This window comes from Piliocolobus tephrosceles, chromosome 3, assembly GCF_002776525.5.
Source record: "Piliocolobus tephrosceles isolate RC106 chromosome 3, ASM277652v3, whole genome shotgun sequence".
In the NCBI taxonomy this organism is placed as follows: Eukaryota; Metazoa; Chordata; class Mammalia; order Primates; family Cercopithecidae; genus Piliocolobus; species Piliocolobus tephrosceles.
The window spans coordinates 10,611,292-10,633,075 of NC_045436.1; positions in this window are offsets into that span (position 1 = coordinate 10,611,292).

Below are 21,784 nucleotides of genomic sequence, written 5' to 3' on the forward strand. Positions count from 1 at the left end.
ACACACACACACACACACACACACACACACACACACACACACACACACACAAAAGAATCAGCCGGGAGTGGCAGTGGGCACCTGTCATGCAGCTATTCGGGAGGTTGAGGCAGGAGAATTGCGTGAACGCAGGAGGCGGAAGTTTCCGTGAGTCGAGATCGCGCCATTGTACTCCAGCCCAGCCGGGGTGACAGTGCAAGCCTCCGTCTCAAAAAAAGAAAAAAAAAGAAGAGAGAGAAAGAAAGAAATTTAAAACCATCAATCTTACCAGGGGGAGGTACCATTAACAAAACACAATTTTATCTAAAATAAAATTTGTATCATTGCCATACTTATTATCAATATACAATGTATATATTCACCTCAGTGACTAATTTAGGTTATAATTCATGAAAGATCACATCATTTTTCTTCTATTTTAATATCTGAGTCCATTCTGGTTCCAGAGTCACACATTCCTGGTTTCTTTTCTAAGTCTTTGGGCCAGTGCCCTTATACTGCTGGGCTAACAGAGCTACCTTTACTCTTGCTTGATTCCAAGTAAAAATAATTCATATATACTTTTTAATTTCCGTTATAGTTAGGTTTTCTAGTTACAAATGCTTTGTTCATGTATGAGTATATCATTATACTCAAGAGCAAGTCACTGGACAGCATATACACTAGACCTACCAGAGCAGCATGTATTTGAAAATCTCAGGGACTGAAAAGTTGTAGGTGAGTGTGCAGGTTCCCCGTTGCCCACCGCCATTTGGGCCTCAAAGAGTTGTCTATGAGGTCTTTAAGAAACATGTTGCAGGAATCACCAGGCCCTTCTGTCATGATACCAGGAGCTGTGACCAGCACAATATGACCTGGTGGAGGCTTGGCCTTATCACCGATTTACCAACACAGGGTTCAAGACTGAAGTAATGCCATTTCCTCTTCTGCTATGATCAGGGCTTGGGCTTCAAGTATGACATCTGCATCTGTACATTTGCTGCAGTGAGTTGGTTGCATGATTTGCTATTTCAACATTCCTCCTAGGGAGAACAACACCTTGCCCACTTACATGACCTACTCGTGTTTGGGGTTGCAGCACTGTTATTAATCTTGACCTTGGTCATTTTCAGGAAGCTTCATTAGAGACCAGTATCTTTCTGGGGAGACCACCTAACAGTGAGAAGTCTTTCACTAACTTTTACCTAGTTCTAATTAAAAAAAAAAAAAAAATCTGTTAACAAATTGAAAGTAGATTTACTAAAAAGCAAAGAATATATTATAACCATCAAAGTTGTAATGTACTTAAAATTATAACTTGATAAGTTAATATTCATAATTTTAAAATTAAATTAAAATTTATCATGTTTAAATATTTGTCATACATATAAAAGTTAGAACAAAAGACTCAGAAATTATTACAAATATGACTGGCAAAACAATAACTGTAAAAATAACAGTTAATAGAAATTATTATAAATATGACTGGCCATAAAATAATTATAAAATAACAAATTAAATTTTGTGACTCCTACAATGAAAAAGTGTCCATAGAGTTTCATTACTGTTTTATTTCAATACAAGTAATGTACTTACATGGTAAAAAGAAAACATTTAATAAGAAAATAAGTTGTATAGATTGTAAAATTCTCCCTTTATAATCTCCACATTAAAGCCTATTCTCCATAAGCCTCCATTCTAAAAAATATCTAGTTTTACTTAATTTTATTATTACCCCAATAACGCTAATGAATGTAATTAAAATGCAATATAAAATTTTAGATTACATATACTTCTTCTCTATTCTTTTTTTTTTTTTTTTTTTTTTGAGACGGAGTCTCACTCCGTCGCCCAGGCTGGAGTGCAGTGGTGCAATCTCGGCTCACTGCAAGCTCTGCCTCCCGGGTTTACGCCATTCTCCTGCCTCAGCCTCCCGAGTAGCTGGGACTACAGGCGCCCGTCATCTCGCCCGGCTAGATTTTTGTATTTTTTAGTAGAGACGGGGTTTCACCGTGTAGGCCAGGATGGTCTCGATCTCCTGACCTCGTGAGCCACCCGTCTCGGCCTCTTAGGGGCAATAAATATAGGGATTCAGACTCCGAAGGCCGACTTGGGTCTTGAGAAAAATACTTCAATGTTCTGTGCCTAATTTTAAAACCGAATAATAATAGTATTTATCTTACAAGTTTGTTGTGAGAATTCATTGAGTTAATATGCATAAAGTGTTCAGGACTGTGTACTATGCATCATAAAGATTCACACAATGTTATTAATAGTAACAGGAGCCAGTTGATGGACCTAAATTACAAACCCTGTTAATTTCCATCTCTTTTATCTTCCACCTCCTCTTCAAAATTTCGTTAATTATATAATTCGTAGTTTCTCTATCAATTGCTTTTACAGTTTAAAGTAGTATATAAATCTATTTTTGGATCCGTCATATTTTGATAGGTTTTTTAATTGATATATATATAATTGATACATCAATTGATGATATATATTGCTTTCTCACTTTCAAATATAAGTACCATAGCTGTACTTTCCACCGCTCTCTCATTTATTTTTCTTTGCCAAAGTCAAGGCTTATAACGTTGATAATATGCACTGTATTTATAATAATCTAAAGACATTTTGTTTAAAGATTTATGCTATGTATTGGAACACATTGAACCCTATTCCATTGTAGCAAATAATTATCAGGTGTTAATTTTGTGCCAGTCACTGTGCTAAGTACTTAGTATATGAGATGAATAATCTTGGTTTATGATTAAGACTATCCTGTAAGTAAGGTTGTGTTTTTAGAAATCTTTTTTTTATGAATGAGATTCTTTTTACTTTCTAATTAATTAATTTTTTAAATTGGTAAATACAAATTATGTCTATTTATTGGGTACAACATGATGTTTTTAAATATGTACACATTGCAAAATGGTTAAGTCAAGTGAATTAGCATATGTATTACCTCACACACTTATAATTGCTTTGTGGTGAGAACAGTTAAAATCTACTCTCTGTAATTTGTGACAGCGTGGATAAACTTGGAAGACATTGTGCTAAGTGAAGCACGCCAAGCACAGTAAGATAAATACTGCATGTGGCTGATAAGTGGAACCTTAAAACGCTGAACTCAGAAGCTGAGAGTGGAATAGCAGTTACCAAAGGCTGGAGGTAAACTTGAGGTTGGAGAGATGTTCAAAGGATTCAAAATTTCAGTTAGACAGGAGAAATAAGTTCAAGAGACCCAACGTACAACATGGTGACTATGTATTGAAAACAGTGCATTGTGTTCTTGAAAATTGCTAAGAGAGTAGATTTTAAGTGTTCTCACCACAAAACAATGATAAGTATGTGAGGTAATACATATGTTAATTCACTTGATTTAGTCACTATGCTGTACACTGAGTCTCTTGAACTTATATTATTCCTTCTGTCTTCACTTAGTATAATGTCTTTCAGGTTTAATCATGTCACAAATTACAGGATTTCCTCTTTTTTTAAGGGTGCATAGCATTTCATTGCTTATAGTTACCACATTTTCTTTTTCTATTCATGGATTGACAAATATCTTGGCTATCATGAATAATATTTATATCAACACAGTAGTGCAGCTATCTCATTGACATAGGGATTTCACTTCCTTTCAGTATATGCCCAGGAGTGAGATTGCTAGATGACATGTAGTTCTATCTTCAATGTGTGGATGAACTTCCATACTGTTTTCTATAAAGGCTTTACTAATTTATATTCCCACCGGCAATGTGCAAGTGTTTCCTTATCTCCATATTCTCACCAAAACTTATCTTTTTTATTTTTATAATAGTCATTCTAAAATATATGATGTAATGTCTCATTGTGGGCTTAATTTTCATTTCCCTTATGATTAATGATAGATATTTTTATATTTATCTATTGGGCATATGTATATTTATATATAGCATATATATTTATGTATAGTATATAGGCAGTGTATTTACATTTATCTATTGGGCATTTATATATACTATATATTTGTGTATATATACATTCATACATACATCATATATACATAAACACATACATAAACACATGTACATGATGCATATATGATGCATATATGTATGTGTATATATACTGTGTATATACATACTATATATGTGTGTGTATATATGTAAATATATATTGTTGAGCATTTGTCCTCTTGAGAAATGTCTATTCAAGTTTTTTGCCATTTTTAAATAGAATTATTTGTTTTCTTATAATTGAGTAGTTTGAGTTCTTTATATGTTCTGGATATTAATCCCTTTTCAGACACGTGATTCACAAATAATTTCTTTCATTCCATAGGTTGTCTCTTCAGTCGGTTGATTGTTCCCTTTGCTGTGCAAAAACATTTTAGTTTGATGTAATCCTATTTATCTCTTTTTGCTTTTCTTGCCTGTACTTTTGGGTCATATCCAAAATAATCATGGCTCAGACAAATGTTATAGCCTTTCCCCTATTTTCTGTCGAGCAGTTTTGCAGTTTCAGTTCTTAAATTTAAGCCTTTAATCCATTTTGAGTTGTTTTTGTATGATATAAGATGAAGTTATAATTCCATACTTCTGCATGTGACTATCCAGTTTTCCCATCACAATCTATTGATGTGATTGTCCATATCTAGTGTGACATCTTTGTCAAAAACCAATTGACTACAAATGCATAGATTTATTTCTGGGCTTTCTATTTTGTTCCACTGGTCTATGTGTCTGTTTTTGTTGTTGTTGTTGTTGTTGTTGTTGTTGTTGTTGTTGTTGTTGTTGTTATGGCAGTGTTTTGCTGTTTTGGTTACTATGGTATGTAGTATATTTTGAAGTCAGATAGTGTAATGCTTCCAGTTTTGTTCCTCTTGCTTAAAATTGCTTTGGCTATTCAATATTCTTTGCGATTCTATCTGAATTTTAGAATTTGTTTCTATTTACATGAAAATGGAAGTTTGGTAGGGATTGTATTAAATCTGTAGATCACTTTGGGTAGAATGGACATTTTAACAATTTGAGTCTTCCAAGCTATGACAGGAGATGTCTTTCCACTTATTTGCATCTTCTTCAGTTTCTTTCATCAATATCTTATAGTTTTCAGTGAGAAGATTTTTCTCGTCCTTTCTTAAATTCATTCTTAAGTGGTTTTTTGCAGCTATTGTGAACAGGATGGTTTTCTTGATTTCCTTTTTGGAGAATGCATTGTTAATGTAAACAAACACTACTGATTTTTGTATGTGACTTTTGTATCCTGAAAATTTACTACATTTATTCATTCCAGAAGATTTTTGGTAGAGTCTGTAAGGTTTTCTATGTATAAAATCATATCATTTGCAAATAGGGACAATTTAACTTTTTCATTTCCAACTTGAATGACTTTTTCTTCTTTCTCCTGACTAAATTCTCTGGTTAGCAATTGTAGGACTATGTTTAATAAAGTGGTAAGAATGATCATATTTTTCTTTTTCCTGATCTCAGAGGAAAAGCTTTAAATATTTTACTATTGAATATGATTATAGCTGTGGGTTTTTTTTCATATGTAACCTTTATTGTACATGTTTTCTATACCTAATTTGTTGAAAATTTTTATCATGAAAGCATATTGAATTTTCTCATTATTTTTCTGTATCTATTGAGATGATCATATGATATTAATATTTTCTTTGATCTGTTAATGTTGAACGAAGTTCTATTTCTAAAACCCAGTTTTGTACATGGAAACACTAACATATAGAAAGATTTTACAAAACTCTGAAGGGTTAACACATAATAAATGAAGGAAATCTGTCATTATGGACTGCATTTTTAAAGTATTATGTGTTATGATGCCACTCACATATATTTACAAATCAATATTATAGCTATGTAAATATTATTAATGACATAATTAAGTACCATGATGGATTCTTAAATAGGGAATGGAAACCTTTGCTTTTAAAGAGCTTGAAGAAAGTTTAACACTATCAGGTTAAATGCGTTCTTTCTTACTCTCTATCAGTTGCTCAAAACTGTATCATCTATTAGATTGCTTTATGATCACACTATAACTACTTTTAAAGTATTGTGGATTTTCTGGAGTGTTTAGTGAATGTTTTTACACATAGATATGTCATATAAAAGTATTCCAATTTCATTTCCCACAACATGCATTTTACAGATTGAAAACTACATTTAAAGAGAGATCTTTATCTTCTGACTTCTGAATTGTTAAATTTAACTAAATTAACCTTGCTAGTACAACATTCTTCATAGAACCTCCTTTCTGGAATCTTGTTTTCAGTTGCCTAGAATAGATACTGGAGTTGCCTGAGTGAGGATGACTCCAAATAATAGAAACATTAATAAAAAGATAGTGTATTGCTCAAATAATTCAAGAGGTTCCTTGCTGAAAATCAGTTCCATAATTGTTGGGCTTCTGTGTCATATTTCTGTCATCTTCAGCACGTGGTTTTATTCTCGTGGTCCAATACGTCAACTCCAATTTCCTCCGTCATATCACTACTTTAGCAAAAAGGTGGAAGAAATAGGAAAGGCAGTGGTGTAAGGAAGTTTTCTCTTTCTGTGAAGGAAATAACCCAGACAGCTCTCACGTTTACATTGCATTGGTTAGAACCTAATCAGAGAGACACACATAGCTGTAAGAGAGGTTGTGGGGATTATATTTTTAACAGTATGACCATTGTCCATTGTAAGAAGAGATAATAGAGGACAGTTACCTCCTACTGCCACAGTTCACTCTCCTGAAAAGCCAAAAATATGCCTGCATGCCTTTGTATTTTCATGTAGCAGCCATGAAGTTCTTTTATTTATTTATTTATTGAGTTGGAATTTCACTCTTGTTGCTCAGGCTGGAGTGCAATGGCGCGATCTCAGCTCACTGCAACCTCCGCCTCCCCGGTTCAAGAGATGATTCTCCTGCCTCAGCCTCTCAAGTAGCTGGGATTATAGTCATGCATCACCACACCTGGCTGCTTTTTGTGTTTGTTTGTTTGTTTGTTTTCTATTTAGTAGAGACAGGGTTTCACCATGTTGGTCAAGCTGGTCTCGAACTCCTGCCCTCAGGTGACCCACTTGCCTCAGCTGCCCAAAGTGCTACGATAACAGGCATAAGCCACCACGCCCGGCTAGCAGCCATGAAATTCTATCCCATTATGTCATCCACCTCCAGATTCCTGACTGCTATGTTGACCTCCATGTGAATCTGGCTACATATTAACTAAACTTAAAAAAAAAAAAAGAAGAAGAAGAAGAACAAAGGCAGGTTATCTGCACACTCTGCTCACTCCAACACTCAGTAAGCACCAAAATAAAACAGTTTGGTTGAAATAGGTAATCACAATATATCATGCGAAGAATTAAAGACAAACACTGTCACCATCAAAATGCATGAAATACACTGGTTTACAGCTATTATCATATTTTGCTAGGTCAAAATTATTAAGACTTTTGGTAAGGAGGTAAACTTTCTGGTAAACCTATTTTTCAGCCCTGTTTTGCTCTCTGGGAGGAATTCTTTGTTGTCTGCTGATGTTGGTTTTGTACTCTAAGTGGTCCTTTTTTTTCTTTTATCCTTTGTACCCATTTTGAAATTTACAGATCATTTGCAGCTAAATGTTTGTTAATGCACATTGGAGTTGAACAGTCACAGGCTTCTGTAGACTAACATGAAGTCTAACAATATATTTTCAGTGAAACATAAAGTAGGCTTGCAATCTGCTTGCTTTTTGTCAATTTCTTCTGCAAATAACCCATACGTAGAGCCCAGCTAGATGTAGAGATTAAATATAAACAGTCTTACATTCTATGTACTAGTTTTTGTAGTTTTGTCCTTCAAAATCTCTCTTGGACCACAGGAAAGGATATTAACTGAAGTAGTTTTTAAAAATATTTACCAGTCAACACTGAGTTTAGAAATCTGTGTTTTTGGTGACAAGTGTGATGGTTTTTGAATTCTTATTTCATTGTAGATAGCCTATTTTTTCATCACATAAGCCTTTGGATTCATCTATTTTTCAGTGAATTATTGAAAACATATTTCTATGTGTCTAGGTCAGGGAACTGTGTGCTTTTCAACTAAAGGATTTAATCCCTTTATGCAACTATAGCGATAATTCTAAATGGAAAATGTTTAATGGTGAGAGCAGAATGGTTTAATCTGGTAACCATTTAAATAGTTGCCAAAGATATTTTCTGTCTTCCTGGTCTCTGTCAATGCATCTGTATTTCCATAACCAATGATATTAGAAATGTTATAATGTTGGTGCCTATTTAATGTAATTTTGATGGGATCAAGAGGGAGAAATCAACTTTGGTAATATGTTCTCAATTCACACTTATTTAAAGCCTCAAAAACATGAACCAATGTAATTAATGATTAGAGTTGTATGAATGAGAATATTTACCAGGTATATATCCAGCTACCAAACTATTTAGAGAAGCAGAAACTTTAATAACATAAATTTAACATTCTTTTCGTATATAATAAACATAAAAATAGCTTTGTTGTCAATAAATTGACTTATTTTTTCATTTTAATTTGTTGCTATCTTTCAAATATTTTATAATAATATAATATATTTCCTATTCTAAAATTAGATACTGTTAGATCTCTATTTTGAAAATAGGACAAAGATAATAAAAGGATTGACAAAATGCACTACAATTTCTTCCTTGAGTAGCACAGTAAGAAAACACAAAGTGTTTTATATGTAAATAAATGCTGTTCGGATCTATGTTTTCATGCTCAAATGATGCTAGATTATTCTGATCAACGGTTTTATTGTAATTAACCTGTGAGAGACTGCTTGAATTGGTAGAAACCACAAAGCAATTGAGCAGTGGAACACTGGAGAAAACCCTGCATAGACACTGTGAATATGGCTGCCTATTTATATTTAAAATATTGCTTGCCACATTTTTTAATAAATTAATGTCATATGAAACTTTATTGATCAATATTTAGAACTACCTTTTGTTTATCTGTTTATAAATATACACATATACATTTATCTATCTACCTGGGCATGATTTAATTAGATAAAGAAGTCACATTATTTCTTAGTTTACTTTGATGACCTGACCATAATTTTTTTCTCCAGAAACCCCAAAGAATAATGAAAAATAAAGAAATACCCAAATGATATTTTTCTTTGTTTTCATATTTGACATAAATCAGATAATTTACTTTACTGATATCCTAGGCATGATGGATGAAGTAGATTATTCCAATGACAACACTTCTTCCTTGCATGTATTACTCCTTCAGACTTTCAACTGACTTATTTCATAATTAGTTGCTAAGAAATTTTTTTTGAAAAGGAGATGTTGTGAAATATTCCTATTGGTTAACATTGAACCTGAATGCAATATTTAGTAGATTTGTAGGGATCATAGCCAAATTTGAATGAATCTAAGAAAAATGACAAGAGGAGGTATTTTGCAAAAGAGAGAAAATAACCTAGATGGTAGCTGTTTGGGAGATATAGAACCAAGCAGGTTTTTGTTGTTTTTGTTTATTTCATTTTGTTGCTTAGGATGTAAAGAAAAGTGATATATTTGTTTGCTGATGGGGAGACAGCAGCAGAAATTGTAAAATCAGTTAGAGAGAGTGGAAAATTGCTAACCAATATACTTAAACAGAGGATGGAGTCTAGAAAGTAAGTGGAGGGATTGGCTTGGCATAATAACTGTCAGTCAATGAAGTTATCAGTGGGAAAGGCAGGGCATGGTGTGCAGATGTTGGTGGTTGGGTGTATTTGATAGTGGGAATCTGTAGAACATCATTCCCAATGTTTCTAATACATTAGCAAAGATAAATCAAAGGTATCCGCTGTCATGAGGGAGAGGAGAAAGTTGGAGATTTGAGGAGAGAAATAGATCAGTCATCAAAGAGAGTTTGAGATTAATGACGCAGGGGAGTGTGATTGTCAGACAGCCCACTAGGTCACTCTACTTTTGTATCATTGAGTGAGGCCAATCTGATGCATGGTTGCAGAAACAGAGGTAGGAAGTTGGATTTAACCAAAAAATGATGTTTTTGCCATGTGCGTTTAAACAGTGAGAAAAACACAGAGGAGTCAAGGAATTGTATAAAAGAGAATTATTTTCATTGATCATGGTATTGAAGTTGGTTCAGAAAAACAGAACATGAAATGAGTTACAGGCAGTGAAAACGTAGTAAGACTTGACGCCACTTTGGGGTAGGATAATTGTTAGAGCCTTCAAATCCTGGTAGGTAGTGGTCAGAAAATTGGATGAATGAAACTGAGATTACAAAAATTTTGCAGTTGTTCGTGATGACAAAATCTGTAGCAAATTCCTTAGGTGGAGAAAAGAATAAGAGCATCAAAGGAGAGGACTCAAGGATTTGAGAAGTTAGTGTGCTGGATGATCATCTACGTGTATACTAGAATCATGAAGAATCAAGACAAGGTTTCCTGTAAAGAAAATGTCAGTGAACTAGAAACTGAAGTCATCCAGAAATAAGGGTAATGGTCCAGGTATTGAGAAGTGACAGCAATAAAGCTTCATAATTGGTAACATGAAGTGATGATAAACATTTTAAAGTTGGGCAATTATAGGGACATGGGAGACAAAATGGTCTCAAGGATATATAAAGAACAGGAAAGACAGGTGTCCTGCATCCAAACCTGGTGTTTGCAAATCTTTTGTCAGAGAGAGTCTGCAAAAACATTGACCTCTCCAGCAGAGGCAAGGTTCATTGGAATAAGCAGATTAAGGGACTGTTCATAGAAAATATAGACAATAAGGCGGATTTTCAGAAGGCATGATAGAAAGATTTTAGGGAGGATGACGAAGTGATGAGGATAAGGAAGATTTGGATTATTTTGTTGAGTAGAGTATGGGAGATAGCTGGTAGAATGAGAGGCGTGGGTGTTTTGTGATTACCATTTACACAGTGTGAGAGGGTATGATGAAATCAATTCCAGCATATTTGAGACACGATGGTGGCAAGGGTGTGGGTGTTGGAATAGAGGGGGGATAGATGTTTCGGACTCACTAACAACTCCCGTGAGAAGAAACCAAGACCTCAGCAAAGTGAATTTTGAACAGAGAGAAAAGCAAATGCAAAGACTCTAAAACAAAGGCAAAAAGCATTTGATATGCTTAAGAAACAACAAAAAGTCCAGGTAGAATGGAGATAATTGAGATTAGGTCAGAAAGGTAACCAAAGGCTAAATCATAGAGAAACCAGGAGGCTCTGGAAAGAGTTGGATTCCATTTAAAATGAGATGAAGAGTCTTTGGAGAGTTTTGAGCAGAAGAATTATTTTATCTAGTTTAGGTTGTGAAAGTCTAAATTGGGTTTTGTGTAGAAAGACTGATTAAATAAATATGCAGGAAAGCAAAACTGGAAGCTTAGAAAAAATTACAAGTGGTGGAGGTGTTGAGAATTCGTAGGACGTTGCATATATTTTGAAATGAGAGCAAAATAGATTTGTTGTTGGAACATCTATACACATAAAGAACAGAAAAAGAGTCAGAGATAACTTAAAACCCTCGGTTCTTCCCAACTGATAATTTCCACTTACTGAGATAAGAAGGCCAATGGAGAAGTCTTGTCCATTTGGGGAGAAAGTCAAGAGTTCAGTTTCAACATATGGTAATTGAGATATGTTTTAGACAAGTAAATGGAGATGCTAAATGGGAAGCTGATTTCATGAGTCTGGAGTTGAGCGACAAAGTCAGAGTAGGAGATTTAAATTACATTAATTTCTTACTTATTCTTTTGTTTACATGCTTTATATTAAAACAACATAATTATACTACTAGTTTTGTTTAGACAACACATTAACTTTCTCTCTGTGTTTTAAAAATGTGAGTAATACTTTCCTACTTTTCAGTGTTCTCACCCCTACCTTCTATTTCATACCATCTAGAAGTTATACCTCTTCTTCTTCTTTTTCTTTTTTTTTTTTTTTTCTTTTTGAGATAGAATCTTGCTTTGTCACCCAGGCTAGAGTGCAGTGGCATGATTTTGGCTCACTACAACCTCCACCTCCCAGGTTCAAGAGATTCTCCTGCCTCAGCCTCCCCACTAGCTGGGATTACAGGTGTGCTCCACAACACCTTGGCTAATTTTTTGTATTTTTAGTAGAGACATGGTTTCACCATGTTGGTTAGACTGGTCTAGAACTCTTGACCTTGTGATCTGCCTGCCTTGACCTCCCAAAGTGCGGGGATTACAGGCATGAGCCACCACTCCTGGCCAAAGTTATACCTCTTCTTTTATACACATTATATTTTTTTTCACAGTTTCTCTTTCTATATACATTGGCCCTTTCCCCTGAGACAGCTGTCTTATTTCATTTGGCTGTTCCTTAGTTTTCTCTCTCCTCCTCTTCTCATTCTGCTCTTCAGCTCATTATTAGCTTTCTATTTTCCTCACAACAAAAATTTTAATTTTAAAAATCTTTGTATGCTACTTCATGGAAATGCTGCCTCCTGTATCACTCTGAAGTTATAATTTATATTTGTGTTGATTCTTTTATCTGTTTCGTTATACGTTGGTGTGCATTTTGTTATTTTTTATTTTCTGTGTGTTGAGTTGATCTCTCATATTTATGAGGCTATCTTTTCTGAAAGTTTAATTGATTCTTGGTTTTATCCTCATATTTTGAATCTTAGATTGCCCATGGCATGTTTTACAAGTACAATATATGCTTACTATGCCCTGTCTGCAGTGATGATGTAGGAGGGGACAAGCAAGCTTCGGAAATGGAAACTTTCTGGGTACCCCAGTGTCTCTATGCAGGGTTCTTCCCCGCTTTCTGTCCAAAAGGCCTACCCCTTCTGCCCCTTTCTCAAGAAGACAAGTGTTGTCTACTGTTTGGTATGAGTAAGTGAGGAGTAGGGAGTCTAACTAACCTGTATGTTCCTCCGAACAAACATCTCATGTCTCTTCCTCAGTCCCAAGATTTGCCACATTTTAGTTCAGAGCAACTCTCACAGGAAAGCAGGCTGCTACAAAATAAGAGCAGGTAGGAAGTTTGGTACCTGTCTTCCTGCTTAGTGTGTGCAAGGCATTCTGCTAAGCTCTTTATAAAGATGGGACCATTTCATGCCCATATCAGACATATAAAATAAATCCTGTTATGATTCCTAATTTACAGATGAAGATACTCTCAAAGAGAGATGTTGTAATTTTACCAAGTTTACCATATTAAGTAGCTGATCTGGGATCCAATCCTGGATCCATGGCTGAGCCACCATGGGTCAATCCTACAGGGTCCATGCCTGAGCCACCACGATTTACTGCCAACACTCAATAATATTTTATATTTTTCCTTTTCTGAAATCTAGGTGTTAATCCTTTGACTACTTTAGGTCTCTTCTCCAGGAAAGACTCCTTTTTTCTCCACCTCTCTTTTCTTTATAATGTTTTAGTGTCTTCAGCCTCTTTTAAGGGATCTTCTTCTGAATTGGTAGAAAATGCATAAGTATTAAGTATTTTTGTGTATTAATATATCTACTTTCATTCATTTCAAGTGTAGTTACAACACTGAAGCATTTGAAGTTTTCAGAACCGCTAATTGTGTCTGTTTCCGTTGTTTTAATTTTTATTCTTTGTATATGAATGCAAAGAGAATCCAGGGTGTATCTGATTTCTCTTAAATTATATACAGCATTGTGTTCATGTCTACATTTGTATTTTTTTTTCCTGTGGTAAAGATCCATAGATTTTATTAGATCTTGAAATTGTTGTAAACCACAAAAGACATTACACAGGAAAAAGTTGTCCTTGCATGCTCATTTTTACCATACTTCTATTTTCTAAACAAAATGATGAAACCAAAAACTGCATAAAAACATAGCTATATTGAATGAAAAATCCAATTTCCAAGTGGATTATTTACTTAAGAAATTTCCCATTGGAAATGCAAGTAAAAAGAGATCAGCAGAAGCACTAAATGCTAAATTCTAAATCTTGCAAATATATATGAGCACAACAAATGAACATCTCTCATTTCCTCATAAGATATAGAATTATTTACAAAACACAGAAAATTGCTTTAATGGTAGTAAATATGTATTATCGTTCTAAATCAAGCCATAACTAATGACACTCTGGGAAAGGTTTAGTTTATATTGAGGCTAGGTGTCTTGCAAATGAAAAGCTATTTAAGTGCTAAAATCAATTGACTATATAATACCATGTTTTCTGATGGGAATAGTGTACAAAAGATGCCTGGAAGTTGTTTGTTACAATGGCTAAATGAGATTCTACCTCTGGTTATTATCAACCCATACATTCATCATTATAAACCACTTCATTTCTATTTTATTATATTGATTTACCTTAGCACCCAAGATAGTTTGTACTCCTACAAAATTCAGAAAACATTGATTTACTTAAATTATTCAATACTTTACTGTATGGCTATTATGTCATTTAACATTTTAGACAAATCAATACAACTTTTTTTAATTGCCTGTCACATACCTAAGGTATCGCAAATGTGTTTTGCTGGAATCATTAATTTGCACTATGCTGATGACATTTTTGTAAATCAACTAGTTTAAAACAATAAAGTATCACATGTGGGAAAAAAGCACTAGGATATGAAATGAATAATTTAAACTAGTTGGACTATGTAACACTGCAGAATACTTTATCAAGTTTCTAATAATTCTATTTCACAAATAGCTGAAAGGTAGGCTTCAGTCTCCTGTGGACAATGTGTGTGTGTACATGGATATATATATATATATGTACAAATATATATATGTGTGTATGTATATATATTCTCTGTTAAATGCTACATAGTATAATATATAGAATGTTAAGTAAGCTCAATATAATGTTTGCTATTTTGAGAAATCAACTGTAGACAATTTTGACTAAAAAGCATAGTAACCATTGTAATGAGAGGAAATACATCCTTCAGAGGATGTTTACTATATTTGTAAAATAAAAGAGACTGAGGAAGTTAATAATTGAAATGGTAATAATGAAAGTATATAGCACTATGATTATTTAAAAATGTTACTTCCACTTGCACATATTATCTTCTTTCTGATCATCCTCAAAGGAGTTAGTATGAATGTTGGGCTGATTCTCCCACCTGGAAAATAAGCCCTACCTGGGCAGAGATTTATGTCTGTTTTATTCATTTTCCTATACACATAATACTATAACATTCCTAACATAGGTGCTCAGTAAATATTCATTCAATGAGCATTGCATCAAAAGTATAATTTTGTCTTTGATTTAATTGGGGTACAAGCACAAGCTACTTGGCGAACCTACATGTGTAATTTCCTAGTCTTAAATAACATTGAATGAAATGAAACATGTGCAACTTAAAAAAGTATCAAATGACTGGGCGTGGTGGCTCACGCCTGTAATCCCAGCACTTTGGGAGACTGAGGTGGGTGGATCACCCGAGGTCAAGAGTTCGAGACCAGCCTGACCAACATGGAGAAATCCCGTTTCTACTAAAAATACAAAAATTGCCAGGCACAGTGGTGCATGCCTCTAATCCCAGCTACTTGGGAGGCTGAGGCAGGAGAATCGCTTGAACCAGGGAGGTGGAGATTTCAGTGAGCTGAGATGGTGCCATTGCACTCCAGCCTGGCCAAAAAGAGTGAAACTCTATCTAAAAAAAAAAAAAAAAAAAAAGCTATCAAGTGGTTAAGTGGACACAGTTACCATAATACATGGAAGCTGAGTTTGAACTTCAGTAATATTTCTAAAATGTTGTCTATAATATAGCAGAGCTTTAAGAAGAATATAACAGTCACCCAATATTAGAATAGCCAAATTATAGCCAGATAGAAACCACTGGCATTTTGTAGAATAACTTTGCATTGGCACTTGAATGATTATGTTCCAGTGACTTTCCTGTCAATTCAGTTTCACGATGTCAAGTATTAGAAAATTTTAGTATTACCTAGTTAAATATAAGAATATTGTACCTGTGAAGAATTAAAACTGTATAAGTGTGTTGAATTACCATAATTATTTACTCATTGATTTTCAAACTACTATGTCTGAAGCGTATAAAAAATCCAGAAACAGCCATAGATAATTTCTTGCAATTAAAACACTTTATATCTGAGAAAAAGAAGAAATTAATTAATAAGAGCTTTCAAAAGAAGTGTGTGGAGAATGACAGGCTACAAGAAGAACGGGTTGTAGGAATATAAATTATACTAATGCTTCTAATACCGTATGTGGCACAGGATCATTTCTCTTACAAATTGTCACAGATCAATACTTTTGAAAACACCCCAAAAATTGAAACTCTATAAAAATGAAATTTTAAGACACACAAAAATAAATCACAATTTTTAAGTATTAAATTTAACAGGGAAATGTATAAAAGATGTAAAACAATTACAGCATCAAAAAATACAAAAAAAGTACGTGTTGATCATTGAAAGTCAGCATTTTGCAGATGAGACAATCACCATTGCACTTGCAATTCTGTGTCATCATACATTATAATTAACCACAAATTTGTGAATGAAGTAGCAGTTCCCTGTATCAAAAATCTTTAGGTCTATTTTAATCAGATACATGAATTTAAAAATGTTTTAATGTGATGAATGTCCATGCTATTTCTCTATTAGTTTATCACTTCTAAAGTAGATTACAACCTCATCAACCACAGGACATAATGTGTATTTAAACGCTTCTATTATTTGTTTAAAAAATACTTATGGTAGATTAGTCAGTCTCAGAGATGCATGTTGACAAGAATGGGGGAAAGGATTATAAAGCAAGTTCAGCATAAATATTTACAATTTTTATCTAAATAAGGAAGTTATGCTCTATTTTTGAAATTAATTAACCTAAAGTTTTACAGTTTAAAACTGTTAAATTTCAGTAAGTTTTTGATAAAAATGAAACAAACAAATAAACAAAAAAACAGATTTAAATCCATGAATCTCCTATGGTTGTGTCTATTTTAAGAAAAAATGAAATATAAAACATTGTATTAAATTCATAAGGAGATGGATGATAACTTTCAGCGATGTACAATAGTGAGATGATGACCTATTTCACTGATATTTGTTGTTAAACTATGAAACATGGCATAATAATTCTTAGAAACACTATTTTCCAAACTTCTGACTTTCCTTTGTGCCCTTTGATCTTATCTGTTATTTAAAATAGCCAGTTACAATGTTGTCTTTCTTCCTTGTGTCCAGAAATTAAAATCATTAAAAATACCAAATATATGAGAATTATAAGCAAGTTTGTCCAACTCATATCTTTAAAAAGCTGGAACCAAACTGGACCATTGTCTTACAGAAACACTGAGAGAGTTTCTTCTGTAGTTCACATTTTCCCAACTGAACTTTTGCACTTGAAACATCATATTTTAGCATGAAATTCCATTTGTTTACAATTGTTTTTAGATAATTCCTTTATTTCTATATTATTACTTAATAAAGTATAATTTGATTTTAATACATGTGTCTTTATATACAATGATTTTGATACATATCGCTAAATGCTAATCACTAAATACGCTGTTTAGTTTGTGTGACTTCTTTTTCATACCAAGTCACTCTCAACATAGAAAATAATTGTTGATGTATATTTTGGTGTGACACCCTTAATTTGATGCACTTTTGCCATTCAAATGTATCCTATAGAAAAAGAAGTCTACCTCACAGCTTATCCTTCATAGTTTTATATTGCTCACAACTAGTGTTTGTTTGCAATGGCTATGAAAAACAGAAAGATTTAATATTTCATATCACCATTATGTTCAAATAGTAACTATATAAAAATATGTTAACAATATCTGCATTTTTCAAGTTGCAATAAAAAGACTTTGCTGACTTTATTTGTTCAGTGAGTTGGTCTTTTATATCTTTAACCAATTTCTGACTATGCCCAGGTAAGAGGGTCACTGGAGAGTGGACTGTGAGTCTCCCTCTTTGCAACAGATTCACCTAACATTTGCAATCACATCTTTAATGCTATCTTACACTAATGTGAAATATAATGAATTTTGAAAAATGTCAAATTTTATCTGGCTGGGCTGTAATTATCATTCTGAGGGCAAAAAGGAAAGATGCATTTGCTAATGATGTATTTTTAAAATGTTCTCTCCATGAATCCTGAAGTGTCCTAGCCAGAAGCATATTCTGTAGGCATAGTCTGTGGGTAATATTTTGTACATTAATTTAAATAAAAATTGTCAAGGTATTGTGCATACATTGAAATTGTTATTTATTGTTACTTTTTGTAATATTATGTCTTTACACTTTATGCTTGATAAAAGCAATTTTTTTCTATCACATGTCATGCATTCAGTCAAACCCATCCCCACTTTTACACCCTTTATTCATGCCTCTATACAGAATTACCCCAATTCTTTGCTACGGTAATCACCACTTACATAATATATATTAGGTTAAATATTCTCTTAGATGGGCATAATTAAATTTAAATAAACTCTGTTTTTCCTTTCAAAAACTCTATTCAATAAAGTTGTAGCACTATTCCGGTTTCAAACTATGTATTACATGTTATTTTCAGTGTTTAATAAAGTTAGTGACCATGTCTTATTCATCATCATATATCCGAATTTTAACTTTGCGTTGGGCACACAGAACGTCTTTAATGATTACTTGTTCAATGAATAGCTGAATATTACAACCTGCAATGACATAGGTTGAAATATAACTAAGTGCTTTTCAGATTCTCCATTCATACTACTCTCCTTAATCTCTCAACTGGATAAGATAGTTCATTACTGTGCTTCTGCTTAGATTTTACTCATTAGAACCCATTTTGTTTTCAACAAAGATATCTTTTTTAAAAAATGAAGCTAAAGTAAATTGCTCTCTTCTGAAAACTTCTCACTCAACGTTATTAAAATAAAATGATTTACAAGGCCCACCAGGCCGTCTGCATTAGTCAGGGTTCTCTAGAGGGACAGAACTAACAGGATTTACTAAGTATTAACTCACATGATCACAAGGTCCAGCAATAGGCTGTCTGCAAGCTGAAGAACAAGGAAGCCAGTCCAAGCACTGAAGCTGATGAACCTGGAATCCTGTGTTCAAGGGCATCCAGTATGGGAGAAGGCTATAGACCCGAGGGTAAGCCAGACTAGTCTTTTCACGTTCTTCTGTATGCTTTTGATTCTGGCCAGGCTGGCAGCTGATTAGATGGTGCCCACACAGATTGAGAGTGGGTCGGCCTTTCCCAGTCCACTGACTCAAATGTCTGTCTCCTTTGGCAAAACCCTCACAGACACACCTAGGAATAGTAATTTGCATCCTTCAACCCAATCAAGTTGATACTCAGTATTAACCGTCACACCACCCTTGAGTGCATGACTGCCTGCTTCTCAGAAATGAGTCTCTGTCACCTTTCTTCATTCTGTGTGTTATGCACACTGATTTTCTAATATTGTCTTCTATGCCCAAAGTCATTCTGCCATAGGGTCAATATCAGATAGATCAGACCAAATTTTCAGAACCAATAGAACAAAAAATTAGTGGTTCATACCTGATAACAATTAATTTCTCTCATACATACCCAATTAGGGTAGACAAAGAAGCCTTTAATTTGCTGTTCTGATAGCTACCTATGGTTTTGTCTTTGCATTACTTAAGCCATCAGTGCCATATGTGAATTTCTTCCCACAGGAAGAAGAAAACAAAAAGCAACTTCTTCGTTAGATGGATGACCCGGAAGTTGAACATATTTCCTCTTAAGAGCCCGTAGGTTGCTCATTTCACAGGGCCACATCTAACGGTCTGGGAATGTAGTCAGTAGCTGTGCAGGTATGTGTTCTGTTTAAATTTAGAGGAAGTTGTGTTTATTAATAGGAAGAAGGAGAAAATGAACAACAGGGGAGACTAGCTGGCTCTTATACAAGGTCTTGCATGTGCTGTTTCCCTTGCTTGAAATGATTGGACCCCATATCTTAAAATGCTTAGTTCCTAATTGCCATTCAGGTTTTAACCAGAATTAATCTCCTCAGACAGGTTTATTTTAACCACCAGTGCATATGGTCTGAATTGTCACTTTCTATCTTATTATTATTGTTTTCATAACACTAATCCCTACTTGAAAACATTTTGCCCAATTATTGGCATATATTTCTAATGTATGGTTAAGCATATTGTTCTCTTTTTGTTTCTGCATTAAAATAAGTGCACGTAGTTTCTTGAGAGCAGAAGATTTGTCCATGTTTTGCTCTATGCTTCCTAAACATGAATCAGTGTCTGGTGCATACTATCTTCTGAAAAAACGTATGCGATGAATGAGTAGAATTTTATGCATCTGAGATCGTTTTAGCCAGTCACGGTGGCTCACACCTGTAATCCCAGCACTTTGGGAGGCCGAGGGGGGCGGATCCCCTATGGTCAGGAATTCAAGACCAGCTGGCCAACATGGGGAAGAAACCTCATCTCTACTGAAAATACAAAATTAGCCATGCGTGATGGCGCATGCCTGTAACCCCAGCTACTCAGGAGGCTGAAGCAGGAGAATCGCTTGAACCCAGGAGGCGGAGGTTGTGGTGAGCTGACATCATGCCACTGCACTGCAGCCTGGGCAACGAAGAGTGGAATTCTGTCTCAAAAAAAAAAAAGGGAAATTTTGTATATAAAGAAAGAAAAAAAAAAAAAAAAAAGAAAGAAAGAAGAAATAGCTTTATGATATATGAAGAAAATCTTCTTTCCTTTTCTTATTTGCTCTCATGTTTGCATGAGACAGATAAATATGGCATTATTAACATAATATTATTATATTACATATAACAAGTATTACATTGGAAGCAATTAAGATCATTATTTTAAAGACATTTTCACTTTGATGTATGTACAACAGACAATCAGTTCTTTAGTAAAGATCCACAGTAATGTATTTTCTTAACTTTATAGCTCAACTCATTTCTGTACAGTGTGACTAAATATCTAAGGTATTTCTACCTAAAATATTTCTCCCAGAAAGGTAGCTTGATCCTTGTCAGTGTGCATTTTCACTACCAATAGCACAGCTATTGTGGTAAACAAATGCAATTACATCTGTCAGTGTACAGTTATATGTGGGAATTGATGGCTTCAATTCAATTGTAAGAACTAAAGCTCATGTTAAGAATGCTACATATAACGTGTGACTTTTTAGTAGTTTTGAAGGAGAAACAATTTATAAATAGAAGAAGAGCACTTCAGAAAATAGAATCGTCTGTGTAATTTCTGGAAGTAAGAATGACCCGCCTAATGTAGCCTCAGATGATCAAGGGGAATCAGTTGATAGGCTTGAAAACAGTTTTCTTTCAAATGCCTTTTTCAAATGCACAGCTACTTTGGTTCTGCCAACTTCCCAATTTGCAAATTCCAGACTTTGATCCTAAAATATATTTAATCACCAGTATCCCATGATCTTTCTGGTTAACTCTTTTAAATTTTTTTGCTTGTGAAGGGCAAATTGAACATTAATTAATTTAATTTTTGTTAACATTATCTCCAGATAATCAGATTTGGTAGCATCCCATTACCAGATTCCCTTACATGAGCCAATCTCATTAACAGACCCCTGAGATGTCACTTTAGATCCATTTGGTAAGAGAGATACAGACATAAACTCATTATATGATGCACTCTCCATTCTTAAATTGATGAGGATTGTTCTGGCTATTGCTTGAAAGCAATATAGTTATTATGGAGTATTTCTGGAAGGGCCAAAAAGAAAAGGTTTAAAAACAGAAGGGAAAAAGAAAGGAAGGAAGGATAAAAGGGAAGAAAGAAACTAGCAATGAAAGGCTGGAAAAGTGAAATTATAAGTTTGTTTCTTAATCACATTGCACAATA